General features: G+C 34.2%; 1 protein-coding gene across 4 annotated transcripts in view; it reads right to left on the bottom strand.

The window, feature by feature from the left end:
- MTF2 (metal response element binding transcription factor 2) overlaps positions 1-15,543 on the bottom strand; it is a 60,598-nt gene that overhangs the window by 28,356 nt on the left and 16,699 nt on the right. The gene's annotated exons all lie outside the window — the stretch shown is intronic.

Raw genomic sequence — 15,543 nt, 5'->3', positions numbered from 1 at the left:
ATGCCAGGCTGAGAATCTTCTTTTTCTAGACAATGAAACAATTTTATGCCTTCAAATCAAAGTATAAAAATGACTCTTAACAGCAAGCAACTTTCTAAAAAGCTATAATTCCAGTGGTCACAAGGGATTTTGCTTCCCTTAAGTTAAAGAAACTACCCAAAGCCTGAGCAACATAACTAATTACACGTGAGGAATGACCTCACTAGAATGCCAGGGTGACAACCAGGAGGACCTAGACTCTTCCAATTCTAGAGAGGAAGAATGTACAAAAATCAAAATTGCAAACGTGCCCAGATAGTTTCATATACTCTGCTATTGCTTCAATAAATTCACTCCCTTTTTCATGATGGCAAGGTCTGCCTCCATTTTACTCTCCACTGTATTACTCCTACTGCACAGCATGCCCTTAGATCATAAGATACTATTTTTTCACTTTTCCATCTCCTAGTGTTTCTGCCCTGCATCTCCTAATATTTCTGGTGTAGTGTGTTTTAATGATAACTAATCCAATAATAGTTACCCTTGACTCCTTATGTCACCTCTCACTACCATCTCCTTATTTTGTCCCTCCATTCATAGCCAAATCTCTTGAGGAAAGTTACAGAATGCTCACTATATGTTCAACCCTACATAAGCATTAGCATTTTGCTTATTTATTCATTCACAAATCATTTTTGAGCCTCTTTTAAGAGCCATTTACTGTGGCAGGGGAACAAAGGTAATTTAATACCCAAAACAATGCTATGGAGACATTTTTACAGATGAAGATTTCACAGATCTCTTTTTACATAGAAAGATCTGTAACTGTAGAAATATAGTTTAATAATAACTTGACCAAAGTTATACAATTATAGACCAGAGCCAGCCCTTAGTAAATCTCTACTGGCATCTTTCCATTAGCATTCAACTATGCTTAATATCTTTCAAGAATTTGTAGAGAAAAGAGAAAACTAAAATTCCCTTGATTCCTTGTGTTCTTATTTATTTCCTCCCATTCACGAACTTCTGGGGCAAAGTTATACATACTGGAACTGTCTCCACTAGTCTTCCCTGTTCATTCTTGGGCCCACTGCAACATGTAACACCATTTCCCAGCCAAACACTATAACATCAAAAACAGGGAATGTGTCTTACTCTTATTCACAGATGTACCCTCAATGCTTGGTGTAGAATTTATAAAGTTTATATGGAATTTATAAAGTTCAAGTTTAATTCAAGAAAAATTTAGAGTTAAACTTAGAGATTCAAGATGGCGTAGAAGGTAAAGGCTGTATGTACATGCCTCCTCTAGCAACCGCACCAAAATTGTAACAAACTACAAAGCAACCAGTAGGTAAAGTTACCGGAGGTCTGGCTGAACATAAGCCCTACAACTAGGTCACCTCAAATAACAGGTCACCTCAAAATGAAAGACGAGGCAGAGCTGTGAAACAGCCCAGTACCACAACAGCGAGTGGCTACTGATAATCAGGAGGGTTATCTTGTCTGCAAAGCCTCCCGTGAGGAGCAAAGAGTCCGGGCCACACATTGAGCTCCACAGGTCGGGGTTCCAGTGCCAGGAAAAGAGATCCCCACAACTTCTGGCTATGAAAACCATCAGAGGTTGAGGCTGAGTGAGATGGAGGGCAGCAAGAAGCAAAGACCGCCCTCTTAAAGGGCTCGTGCCAGGCCTTACTCACTGTCGGACTCACTTGCCCTGAGCTCCAGGCTGGGGCAGCTGCTCAAGGGTCGCGAGGGACATATGGGGAGGCAGTGAGCTGTTGGGCTTCAGGGCAAGGGCTGGAGGGGCAGTTTGTTCCCAGACAGAGGTGTATTAGTAGCCATTGTTCCTTTGTTGAGTCCTCCCCCATCCCAGCCTGCTGAGCAGCCCCAAGCCCTGCACTAGCAGCAGCCAGCCTCAGACTTGACCCCTCGAGGCACCTATAAAGCTCAGTGCAGGTAGGAGCCATATATGGATTGGTTGGTGACCCTTACAAGGTGGCCCCAGAGGTGCACAGGCTGAGGCTGAACTTGGCCTGCAGCTAGACCCTTCTCAGGTCTGTGCCAAGGGGTCCCAGAGCACACCTACTACATAAGGTCACTCTACTAAGACTGAGAGACTTAGGAGCCCTACCTAATACATAGAAACAGACACAAGGAAGCAGCCAAAATGGGAGACAAAGAAACATGTCCCACTTAAAAGAAAAAAACAAAGCCTCAGAAAAATAATTCACCAAAATGGAGACAAGCAATATACCAGATGTAGAGTTCAAAACACTGGTTATAAGGATGCTCAAGGAACTTATGGGAAGAGTACATGAAGTCAAATGAGAACTTTAACAAAGAGATAAAAAACATAACAATGGAAATGGAAATTATAAAAGGAAACCAGTAAGAAATGAAGAATATAATATCTGAGATGAAGAATATATTAAAGGAAATCAACAGAGTGGACAAAGCGGAGGATTGAATCACCAATATAGAGAATGGGGTAGCAGGGAACACCAATCAGAACGGCAAAAGAAAAATAATCCAAAATAATAAAGACAATATAAGGAGCCTATGGGATAACAACAAACATAAGAATATTCACATCATGGGGTATCAGGAGAAGAAGAGCAAGAAGCTGAAAACCTATTTGAAGAAATAATGATGGAAAATTTCCCTAACCTGGTAAAGGAAATAGACATAGAATTCCAGTCCCCCAAAAAAATGAACCCAAAGAGGCCCACACCAAGACACATTATAATTAAAGTACCAAAGATTAAATACAAAGAGAGACTCTTAAAAGCAGCAAGAGAAAAGCAGTTAGTTACCTACAAGGGAACACCCATAAGACTGGCAGCTGATTTCTCAAAAGAAACTTTGTAGTACAGAAGGGCTTGGCACAAAATATTCAAAGTGATGAAAACCCAGGATCTACAACCAAGAATACTTTATCTAGCAAAGCTATCTAATTTAGAGTCGAAGGACAAATAAAGAGCTTCCCAGACAAGAAAAGCTAAAGGAGTTCATCATCACCAAGCCAGCATTACAGGAAATGTTGGAGGGACTTCTTTAAGAAGAAAAAATATGTAGCAAAAATACGAATAAAGAATGGTAATGACTATATATCTATTAACAAGCAGTAACAAGAATTAAGTGCTCCAATCAATAGAGAGGGTGGCTGAATGGATAAGAAAACAAGACCCTTACACATGCTGCCTACAAGAGACTCACTTCAGATTAAAAGATACTCACAGACTAAAAGTAAGGGGATGGGAAAAGATATTGCATGACAGATCTACAAGGTAGTGCTGAGTGGAGTAAATCAGATAGAGGAAAACAAATGGCATATGATTGCATATATATGTGGAATCTAAAGAACAAAATAAACAGAAACAAACTCATAGACACCGAGAACATTTTGAGGGTTACCAGATGGAAGGTGGGAGGGTACTGAGGGAGGGGTGAAAAGTGGGGAGGGGATTAAGAAGTCAAATTGGTAGTTACTAACAGTCATGGAAAAAGTATAGCATAAGAAATATAGCCAATAATATTGGAATAACTATGTACGGTGTCAGAGGGGTGCTAGATTTATTCGGGTGATCACTTTGTGAGTTATTTAGACGTCTAATCACTATGATGTACAAATGAAACTAATATAGTATTATATGCCAACTATAATTGAAAAGTAAAAAATTTTTATTAAAAAAAGTTACATTTCTTCTAAAAATAACTGCACAAAATAATCTCAGTTTTGCTCGGAGTGAACAAAAGATTCTAATTCATATTCTAAGGCAAATACACACCAATTCTTTATCCATATGAACGTGAAGAACAAAATTCAAATATAAAACTGTATTAATAAACATATTTGTAAAACTATTATCCTCTTTTAAAATTTCTCTGCCCAAAGAAATTTTACAGAAAACAAAGCAAGAAAGAAAAGGATAAATGACCTATAATACCCCAACTCAAAACATAACTAGAATAAACACTGTATATTTTCCCCCTTAAGGTTTTTTTTCTCTCATTAATGTCACTGTTAACATCCCTCCTCTCCAGAATGTGACCTTTATTAGAAGCCAAATTAATTTTTCTAATTTTAGAATTTATTATTTCCTTTCTGATTGCAAAAGTATATAGAAATAGTCAAACATGAAAATTCCCCATGCTATCCTCTCCCATAAAATAACTGTTAATCTCCTGATTTTTCTTCTGTATATACTATACATATATAATTCATATATAAATGTTTTAACAAAAAGTAAATTATATACTGTTCTATAACTTTTCTCACACAATGTCTTGGACAATGTAATGTCCATCTGTATAAGTATAAAATAAAAGTATATAAGATAATCTCATCAACTGCTAAGCTGCTTTCCAGCAATTACCCAACTAAAAAACATTAAAGATATTTCCAATGTTTTACTATTACAAGCAATAATATAAAGTTCATCCTTTTACATTTTATTTTTAAGTGTTACATCTACTATATAGGATAAATTCATAAAGAATAATTACTATACCAAAGAATATATACATTTTTTTCCTTTTATTGTAAAAAGTATAAACATATAAAGGTAGACAAAACAAATATAACAGACCATCAGGTATTCTCCATCCAGTTTCAGTTATCATCTCATGGCCAATATTGCTTCATTTAAACACCTCCATACTCCCCCAACCCATATTATGTATATATTTTAATGTGATATATCATCAAATGTATTTTTAAAAAACCAATTAACACTATCACTATCAGAGTAGACTTGATGGCCCACACCTTTACCAAGAGGGAGTATTACCTTTTTGCTACTTGACAACACAACAACACACATATGCACGATTTCTATCTATATTTCTATTATTAGAGAAGCATTTTTTTCATAATTTGTTAACGATTTGTACGTCTTCTAAAAACTGCAGCTGATGTTGTTTTTAAACTGAAATATTAATCTTTTTCATAATGATTTTCAAGAGCATCTTATATATTATAAATAATATTTTATTATACATGTTAGAAAGATTTTCCCAGTTTATACACTGTAAAAGTGCCATAAAAAACAGACTTTTTGATTGAGGGAATCAGTATTTCTGTGTACTCAGTTGACTCTAATCAGTAGCTACAAAGCTGTATCTCTCCTCTTGTATCCAGGTTAGGCTGCCTCTCCTGTTTAATAAGTCAGACCAGGGAAAATTTTAAAAGGAAACCAAAACAAACAAAAAGGTTGGCTCACATGATCTTTTCTTAAGCTCTGCACTCCCTACCTCTGCTGGGTTATGTAAGATGTTCCCTGCTCTTTTCAACACCCACTAAACCTCTAGTCCATACCTTTTCATTTTATAGGATATTATGAACATCTAGAATACTCTTGCTTCTCCCAAAGGGGTTGATGCAAGTTAAATTTCAATGTCTTTCGTAGATAGTGTTTAGCATATAAGTTCAATGAAATTCCAATTAATTCCAGAAGGATTTTCTGAGGTCAAACATTTTATAAAATTAATAAGAAAATCTAAAGTCCATCGAACATCTAGTAAACTTTTAAAAGGAAGAACAAAGAGAAGACTTACCCCCTACCAGATACTGTGACATATTCCAGAGAAAAACTGTTGCAGAAAAAAAGGAACAGACAATAAAAGCAATGCAACAGAATAGGTATCGCCAAAACAGATTCATTTATAGGAAGTTGTTAAATGATGAAAGTGATACCATAAATCAATACAGAAAAAATGTATTATTTAGTAAACAGTATTTGGGAAACTGGCTCACTTAAATGGAGAAAAAACTGTATCCCTAATTCACAATATACGGGAAAAAAAAAAATGAACTCCAGATGGATTAAAGACATAAAAGCAAAATGTAAAACCTGACATCTAATTAGAAAATGTAGACTTACTATTTTGACCTTGAAAGTGGAGCATACATTCAACATGGAAAAATCTTGTAAATGTGTTGATAAAAAAAGAACAAAATTTACAGCACATTATTTATGCAAACTGAAAACATGCACATATAACACTATATATTTTATAAGAATACATATATGCAGGGCATATATTAAATGTATTAAAGTAGGTATGTTAAGATGATGGGTAAATTACTCTTATTTGGTAAATTAAAGTTGGGAATCTGAGGACTAGGGAAACCGGACATATCCAGATCACAGACTTGGGATGATATACACTTTTTCCAATGTTAATAAGATTTGACTCAATACATCCACTCCTCACAGTACACAATACAGGTGATAAGAGTAGTAAGAATAGCAGAGTAGCAAATCTTATTTCAATAGTCACTACTACTATCACTACTTGCTACCTGCTTTTACTATTTGACAACTCACTTATACAGATTTCTTCTACCTATAATACAGTTATTATTAGAGAAGTATCTTCTCATCACTGCTACTGATATCCGTCTTGAAAGAGACTGTCTGGACAAGGAGGTTTACTCCCTTGAAAGTAAGTGGGGACCAAAGATTCGAGCCACTTCTTCCTTCTTGGTCCACTATTTTCACAATAAATAGGACCCTGACTTAAGAACTTGGGAATTGGATGCATAATTCAAATACTGTGGCTTTTTTCCTTCCCCACCCATTCCTCCAATTTTATCCCCCAGCTGACAAGGAAATTATCTGAATACTACTTGTGAGACCATGAGAGTTTATTTCATCCGTCTGAGATAATCTCTGAGGATTACTACCAGCCTAATATTAAAAAACATGGGTTAAGGATTTAATATAGTATAATTTCTCAATAAGTGGTGGATGAAATATCAAGAAATTCAATTCACTTTCAGATTAATTATTTTTCCTTCTCGACAGTCAAGGTCCCTATCTTCAGGGCCCAAGATCTTGGTAAAGAATACAGCTAGACCCTCCTTCTTAAGGCTCCTTTCCTGATTCAGGTCTACCCACCAAGTTCAGATTTGATGCTCTCTTGGTTTTATTTATTAAATCAAGTAGTACAGAAAGGATTAAAATGAATTGCAAGAGTTCCCCATCCATCCTTTCTCACATCCAGGTCCTGCTCAGCAGAGGCTGGTACTTTTTTAACTCTCAGCTATTTCTTCCGGGAAGTACTGCCATATTTCTAAATAATGTGCTTACATCTCTCTTCTCTGATCAATTTCAGATCTGACTTATCATAAAAAAATGTTAATCACCAACTCCCATCCTGTACAAATCTTATTTTCATTAAATCAATAAAGTGTTTTACTTACTTAAAATTGTAAATATTAATCACTGCAAAACTAAATACATAATCGTATTAAAACATCTTTTCTCATTCACTTTTTAATTTTCTCAAAATTTTTTAATGCATCCCTTTATTGCCTCCTTGTTTCTAATTGTCAAGGATAACTTCAAACGTTTCTTTTTTCCACAGGTAACCCTTGCTTCTAGAACTTTCCATGTTCCTGTACCAATATGGATTGATTACCCTCTAGGCCTTCTCATCTTAAAAGTTTCCTTACACTGTGTACTCTGGATCACATATTCTTTTGCTGGAGCAGGGGTTTACAACAAAAGGAAGTGTGCATGTAAATATTCTGAGCCTCTATGTATCTAAAACTTTTCTCAATCCTACCTTCACAATTGACTGATAGTTTCCTAGATACAGAATTTTATGTTGAAAATAACTGCCCTCAGAAGTCTGATGACATTCCTATATTAAATTCAATAATTAGCACTGATGCTGAAAAAGCTGATGCCACTCTGATTTTTACTCCTTGGTAGTTTACTGAATTTTTCCATCAGGAAGTTTTTAGGATCTCCCTTTATCTTTGATGTCTTCAAATTTCATAATGATGAGTCCAGACACAAAGTCTTCTTCTAGTCATACTTGTTCAGCTCTCAAGTAAACCCTTTCTATTATCTGTTTAGGAATAATTTCTCCTGTTTACCTTGGGCTCTCCTGTCATGTACCAGGCTTTCCTCAACTATTCAGTGGTCCTCAGTTGTCCACAGATATTTAAAATTAAAGTTATAAGAATTTGCATGGGAACTCCTTGTATGTGATGCAGGACTTACATAGTGGTGAACTCTGCCTTAAGGCGATGAGGTGAAAAGGCAACACTTAGGCTATTAATGAAGGAGTTATCCTCTCACCCTCACCTTGCTGGGACCCCTGGTAAGGGTTGCTACTAGTGGCTCAGAATTAGCTGATATCTTAATTTCAAGGCTGGGCAATACTGAGAAGAAATGCATTCATTAGAGCACAAGGTTAAATTCTGAAACCATTATAGTGAGAGATAAGTATTAGGAACACTGCAAGTTATATTACAAATGATAAACTGGCTAACTTGGAATCTTAATTTCCATTTATAATGGTTTACATGCAAAACTGCAGCCTTATATTATAAGGTTTATTACACACTTTTGTCTCCCAAGCTACTAACTGCTTATAGTCAAAAACAGGTATCTCGTGCTCACTTCGGCAGCACATATACAAAAACTGGTATCTCAAAATATACTTTTTAATTAACCTCAACACTTTAACCAACCAGAACAGTCTACTACCCAAACCAGTTTGAATAAGAGTCCAATAAAAGTTAAGAAACACATGATGATTTTTAAACTCTATAGCTATCATCATTCAACAAGAACTTATTCAATGCTTGCTATGTGCCAGATACTATGATGGGTGTTAAGAGAAACAAATATGGAATGAGATAGTACGTAACACCAAAGAACTATAGCCTAACTTGGGAAATAAACACCCATACTGCTGGCACAGAAAAAATTTGTGTAACACAATTCCTATAATGAATAGGCAGAAAAAGAAAATACCTTCTAATCTATCCAGAAGCAAGAGGCAGGGTCAGTCAATAGTCATGAGTGCTCGGCTTTTAACCTGAAGGACAAGTACTAGTTTCTCAGATGAACTTGAGAGTTTCATAAGCATCGAGGACACAAGCAAAGGCACAAAGTCCCAGGACAACATACACTTTTCTAAGAACAAAACTTCAAGTAAGTCACAGCTCAAATTATGAGAGAGAGAAAATGACAAAGATAACACTGGACAAATGAAAAAGACCTAAGCTGTAAAAGCTCTATTAAAGTAGAGACCTCGTGTGTCTGTCTGCCTAGTTCACTGCTATATATTCCCATTACCTAGCACATAATAGGTTCTCAATACTGGCTGAATGAATAAACAAACAAGCAAAGGAAAGAAAAAACAGACTCCAATAAGTCTGTGATAATCTATGAACTACAATGACAACAAAAACCTAAATTAAGGCCATGAGGAAGTTTTAATGGATAAAAAGCCCTGGGCAGTAGGGCTCTGTGCAACCTAGTTTATATACATTTATCTTTTTTTTTTTTTAATAATCATGGCGTTATATGAAGAAATAATTTTTAAAATGAAATGGACATTAAGGATTAACTTACTGTATATCTAACACTAATACATTATATGCCAATAATACCTCAATTTAAAAAAGTACAGTAATGGATGCAAAGCCACAAAGGAACTAAAATGAAGAAAGTCTTAGTTGTCATTTTTATTTCACCAGTTGGAGTAAGCTTTCAACTAATAAAAAATGGAATACAGACCCTGGTGGGCAGGGAAACTGAAAGTTAATAAATTTAAGTACCTATCTCATGTTGAAGAGGGGAAAAAAGGGAAATAAACTCAAGGAAAGCAAAATTTTAAAAAAAGAAATCAATGAAAGAAAAAATATATACAATAAAGACCACTAAAAACTGGTCCTTTGAAAACAATGATTAAACTGACAAACATCTCAGGAAGATTAATCAAGAAATCTGGAAAGCAGCTGAAAATATGCACAGCTCAGAAAATCAGAAAGAAAAGATCTGGGAAGCCATGAAGGTGTTGATTGTATTTTGAGCCTAGATAGAAATGAGAAGAGAAATGGGATGAAAAGGATTTACTGTTTTAGACAGCAAAGATTTCTGTGCTCCCGAAAACAAGAAAAAAAATTTAAACACACACTATCTTCAAACATTCTACAGTACATGTAAAAGTCCAAACTATATGAAAATGGAAAGCAACTGAAAAAATAATAAACAAAGGTAAAATGAGGAAGACAATTAAACTTAAGTGCTCAGCAGAAAAAAACAATTAGAAACAAATCTATCAGTCCAACAGGACCTCAAAAGACCAAAGCACTGGAGGCACCAGAATCAAAAGGCAAAGGTTAGGTGTAGCACAAAGAATGGAGTAATATGTAAAAATCTGAATAAAGGACAGTTGGACTGCCAAGTCACATTTCCATAAGATGGAAAGTTTATTATTTTAAGGACTGAATCAGGGAAACACAAAGCACAGAGAGGGGAAAAGATGAACAATCTACTGAAAATAGGGGTTAAATTTTCTTTATAAATATATTCAAGACAATAAATGAAAAATAAACTAATGAATTTTTAAATTGCCATTTTCCAACACCTATTGAATAAATGTATCTATGAATTGAGCATCAGTACAAGAGAAACAATCAAATATTATATATGCTTCTTAATGGGAAAACACACATCTATGAAGTGGTCTTGCCAAAAGAAAAAAGAAAAAGAAAAAAAAAAAGGCAAACCTAAATCTAATAAGCCTGTAGATCTAGCCACCAATTTATAGAAAATGCAGAGAAATAATGTCTAACTGCACAGTGAGGATGTAATCAGCAAATTCAGGCCAGGAAATCTACAGGTCAAACCAGTTGGTTGCTTGGCCAAAAGTTTATTTAGCACACATAGAAAATACGCAAGATGCAAGTTGGAACCCATTAGTGGAAAAAATTTAAAACATGCGTTTTAAAATCAACAAAATTAAACTATAATCTTTAAGATATACAGTTGTATAATTCAATTATAAAGAAAAAAACTGACTACCATAAAAGTCAGGATAGCAATTATCTTTGTGAGAACAGAAAGATTGAAACTTGGGCTTCTGGGTTGGCTAGCAATGTTCTATTTCTTGACCTGAGTTAGAACGGCTTCAACCTTACAAAAATTTATTAACCCAATGATATATGTTATGTTATCTATATCTGTGCTTCATCTTCTTACCTTTAAAAAGTTTTTCTTAAAAAACTATATCCTCAGAAATCTGAGAAAAAGCGCATCCATTCAGATACTATACAAAATAACAAATACTACAAAATAAAATTATAGCCAGAATAAAAAAATTCAATAGAATATAAATCAAAAATAAATAATAAAATCAGAAGATCAATCTTCCAATATATGACCAGTGCAAGTACATACAATAGAGAGTAAATAGGAAAAAAGTAGGGAGAAAATTTTTTAAAAAGTAGAAGAAAACATCTCAGAACTGAAGAACAGGAGTTGGCAGAGCCAAGCGAGCATCTAGCAAACTGAATGAAAAAGATCCGTGTCAAGAAAATCTAGGATAAAGAGATTATAATTAGGAAAAAAAAAAAAAAAGTAACTTACAAAGGACCTAGGATAGTAATGACATTGTCATATTAATATCAGAAGTTAGAAGATAGGAACTATTCATTTAAAAGTCTTGAATGAAAAATTAAAACCAGCCAAATTATCAATCAAGACTGAGGGTAAATTAAGTACACTTCATGCAATTAAAGTCTATAAAGATTTATCACCAAGCACACTTTCTTTGGTAGAGGATAACAAAAAGAAGGAACTAACAAAATAAAAGGCAAACATGGGTGCAAGGGAGTCAACACAACACATGGACAAAAGGAACTGTGAAAGCAGCCCCCAATACAACACCTGTGCTATAAGTCTAGAGAGCAACAAGTCCAGGTTAGAGAAGAGCAGAGAGCTCCAGAACAGTACCTCTTAAAAAAAAGTAACTGATAATCACATGACAGATTTGACAGTGTAGAAAACTACACTGCAAGATAATTTATAGAACAGGGAAAAGATGTGTGAAGATTTCAATGTTCAAAGAAAACTAAGTAAATTTTCTTTTTTCATTAGTCAACTTTTAAACCTAATGGTATAAAAGTAACACTAGAAATAGCAGCTAACAAATATTTCACACTGTTCAAAGTACTTTCCATGAATTAACTCATTTAAAAGTCACCCTTATTCTGCCATATCGCATGTAGCTCATATGTAAATTTTTATATAACCATACAAAGGGAAACAGAGTTTGAACTTTTTGCATAAACATACTGAAAGAAAGGAAGAGACTGAGAGAAATTCCTCATCCAACATTACAGGAAAAAATGTCTAAAACTGATAGATCAAGACGGTGATATTTTATTCAGAAATATAAAGAAAAAATAGCTAAAAATTAAAAGTAGTTGTCTCTAAGGATAGATGGAAAAAATAAGATACTGCATCTTTTGGTTAAAAGTTTTTTAGTTTTACAACTACTTTAACTTGATAAATAATAAAAATTAACTTTTAAAAGGTAGATAACAATAAAAGTGAAGACAAATCCTTGGTAAGATCTACATCCATAGCAGTGTTTCTCAAAGGGTATCCTCTAGAACAAGAGTTCTACAGATTAATAGTTATGTGTAAAAACGGTTCCAATACCAAGAAAACAGGGGAAGGGGCGGCTTTTTCACAGAGTGATTACCTCAGAGATTTTAATATGTTAAAACATACTTTATAGTTTGTCTCTAAAATTAGACCACAAGAACTACCATTCCCTCCCCTTGAATCACTTCAAAAAACCGTTTTAAGGCAGTGGTTCTCAAATGTAATTTAAGTCCACAGACCAGCGCAAAACAAGAAAAACAAGGTCAATGTGTTGAGTTTTCAATTAAGTTAAAATTACTCAACAGATCATTTCACATTTTGAGAGAATATCATTCTCACTTTCTCAGACTTAAAGTATCTTTTATTTCATGAAATGATGGTGATAAGTGGTGGTTTTTAATAACATTCTTACTTTAAAAAAAAAAAAAGTGGCAAGCCTATGTCAGCAGACTAACCCTATCCCACCAAAAAAAGTTAACAGTTCATGAAAGTCAAACTTGAAAATCTTTGGAAAACTCTTATTCTAATGATGAGCAAAAGAATCCTATTAAGAAAGAAGTTGCCACAGAAATATAAAAAGACAACCCATAAAGAATAGCATTAAAAAAAAAAAGAAAGAAATAAGAAAGGACAATGAAGAAAAAGGAGTAGTGTATCAGATGTACCCAATTAAGTAATTAAATAAAATGAGTAATAAAAACTGTTTATTGAAATTAACAATCCCAAAGTCACCTATGACCGAGTTCAAATGCCAGAGCACATGGGGTCTAGACCTGAAGACTAACACTTTAAGAGTTTAGCTTACTACTTCCAGAAGCTTAGCTCAAGGAGGTCTAAGGGGGTTTTGAGGTGGGAAAAATCTGAGCATTAATACAAGTTACTGGTTACAAGAATGAAGAAGTTGTTGAAACTAGAGGAAAAATAATGTAACCATAAATATTCATATTCTAACAGAATTACTCTTACTTTCATACACTGATAATTCCGAATCTTCTTTGTAAAACATATATTAAAAGCAGAATAAAACAATTTTCTAGAAATCTGACCTAAATAATTCCATGTAAACAAATGGAATTTGCATTTCAAATGACAACTGAAACTATTCTGTTCATCACTAATCTCTAAAACTTTTCATACTCTGGCACAAAGTAGGTTCTTAATAATTATCTCCTGAATAAATTAATGAAAGCCTATACTTACTTATACACATACTAGTAAAATAAATCCTCCATCTATCAACAAACTATCACTATCCTATGAACAAACACACGTATTCTACTACACAGCTCAAAATTTGTTCTTGCATTTAAATGTAGAATTAAAAAGCTCTTCTAAAACTGTACTTAATTTCACCTCACTTGAAGATTGAAATTGAAAGCAGAACTGAATTCGCCACCCAGATCTTAGGTTCAGCCTGAGACCTTGAGAATTAAAAATAGCCATCTAACCAGTCAATCAACGACAGAGGTGTATACAGTTTCAGTAAGTGCGGCTTTGGCTCTTTTCATGAAATTACAGAAAATGTTTAAATATCTTAAATTTTAAGATAAAACATGTTTTATAGAACATTTCTGTGTGTGTAGGCTTTCACATGTATATAGTATTTTTTAATAAAAAATATTTTTATAAACTATAAAAAGCGTAACTTTTTAAAAAATTATAAACGACACTTTAACATGTCAAGTGTTTTCAGAATGGCAAATACCAAAAATCTAGAGACAGTATGAGATTTCAAGAATATGTCAGATTTTTAAAAAATGACAATTGGTTAAGCCTTTTCATCACAATATCCAGTCATCTTAACTATATGTGCAAATGGAAAACAGAATGTCTCCACAATGACACTTTAATACTCACTAATAATATTAGTTTGAATATCTCTGATGGCATATTAGTTGTGAGAGGATTAGTTATCTTGCATATGCATATCTATTGACAGCAAGTAACTACAGATTTAAAACACCAAAACCAACGATGCTAATAATATACATAAAAACCATAGTTAACGTCGAGTTAAATACATACATTCACGTTCAAGTCCAGAGCTGGTAAAGTTGATTACAATAAGTAAATGAAACTATTCAGGCAAAAATGAACTGAATGGAAAGTTTAGAATTTCATTATAATCCTGCAGAATTCGGTCCTAAGAGAAGAAGGAATAATAGAACTGGGGTGTTCTTGCTGCAAGCCATTAACTGTCCTAGAGTTAAGAAGTTCCAACTCCTAAAAGTATGAACTGGATCATGGGTAGTAGAACAGAGATTTAAAAAGGCTCAAAAACACCTTCACCTTACTACAAAGTGTTTAACTTTCTCAAGAGCATTCATATCTCATTTTCTCCTAAGAGCAATGCCATATATGGGGAGACTACTAGCCCCTCTAACAACAACAGCAACAACAAAAACTGTAACTCACTTCCTTAAAGTTCTAAAGAAAGTCAAGTAATGCTGGATTACATCCCAGATTTAACGGTAAAACCAAGTTACCTCTTGTTCATAGTACATTTAGCCACAAGGCTTTTATAGGCCTAATTTAAGTCTACCAAGTCCACCAGTGATGAAATGCATTTCTAGAGATGGTTTGGCTTCGTTGTTTAGTTTCCTGAGACAGAAATAACTGGCTACGTGATACTGACACAAAGCTCAAGGACAACTGTCTCTAGTTCACTTTTTCAAAGCTCTGCATTTAAGAGTCTCATGCAGATAAATACAAAAGAACTTTATAAATAGTTCAAACAGTAAAACTGGGATATTAGGTATTTATTAGGCTGAAAATGCTACAAATAAAGTATCACATGTTAGTTTTCTCCTCCCACAGAAGTATTACACCTTGGCATCTCAACATACAGCCATACAGGCCTCCTTTCAAGTCTTCAAAAACAAAGATTTTTCCCACCCAAGATATTCATATATGTTGTACCTCCTACAAAACTGCCCTCCCCACAAGCAGTATATCAAAGTAGTTGAACTCTACAGTATTCTCTATCAGAGAAAGCTTGTTCTTTTAAAGAACCTATCGTAATCTATAATTACATTTGCCAAATATAATCATTAGTGTACTCTTCACCTATATTCACCAGTATTTTAGTTCTTTCTCTCCCTCTCCTGCCACACACATTTTTTTTGCTGATCCATTTGAAAGC

Source organism: Pteropus alecto, unplaced genomic scaffold (assembly GCF_000325575.1).
Source record: "Pteropus alecto unplaced genomic scaffold, ASM32557v1 scaffold25, whole genome shotgun sequence".
Lineage (NCBI taxonomy): Eukaryota > Metazoa > Chordata > Mammalia > Chiroptera > Pteropodidae > Pteropus > Pteropus alecto.
This window is presented reverse-complemented; position numbering and strand designations above follow the sequence as displayed.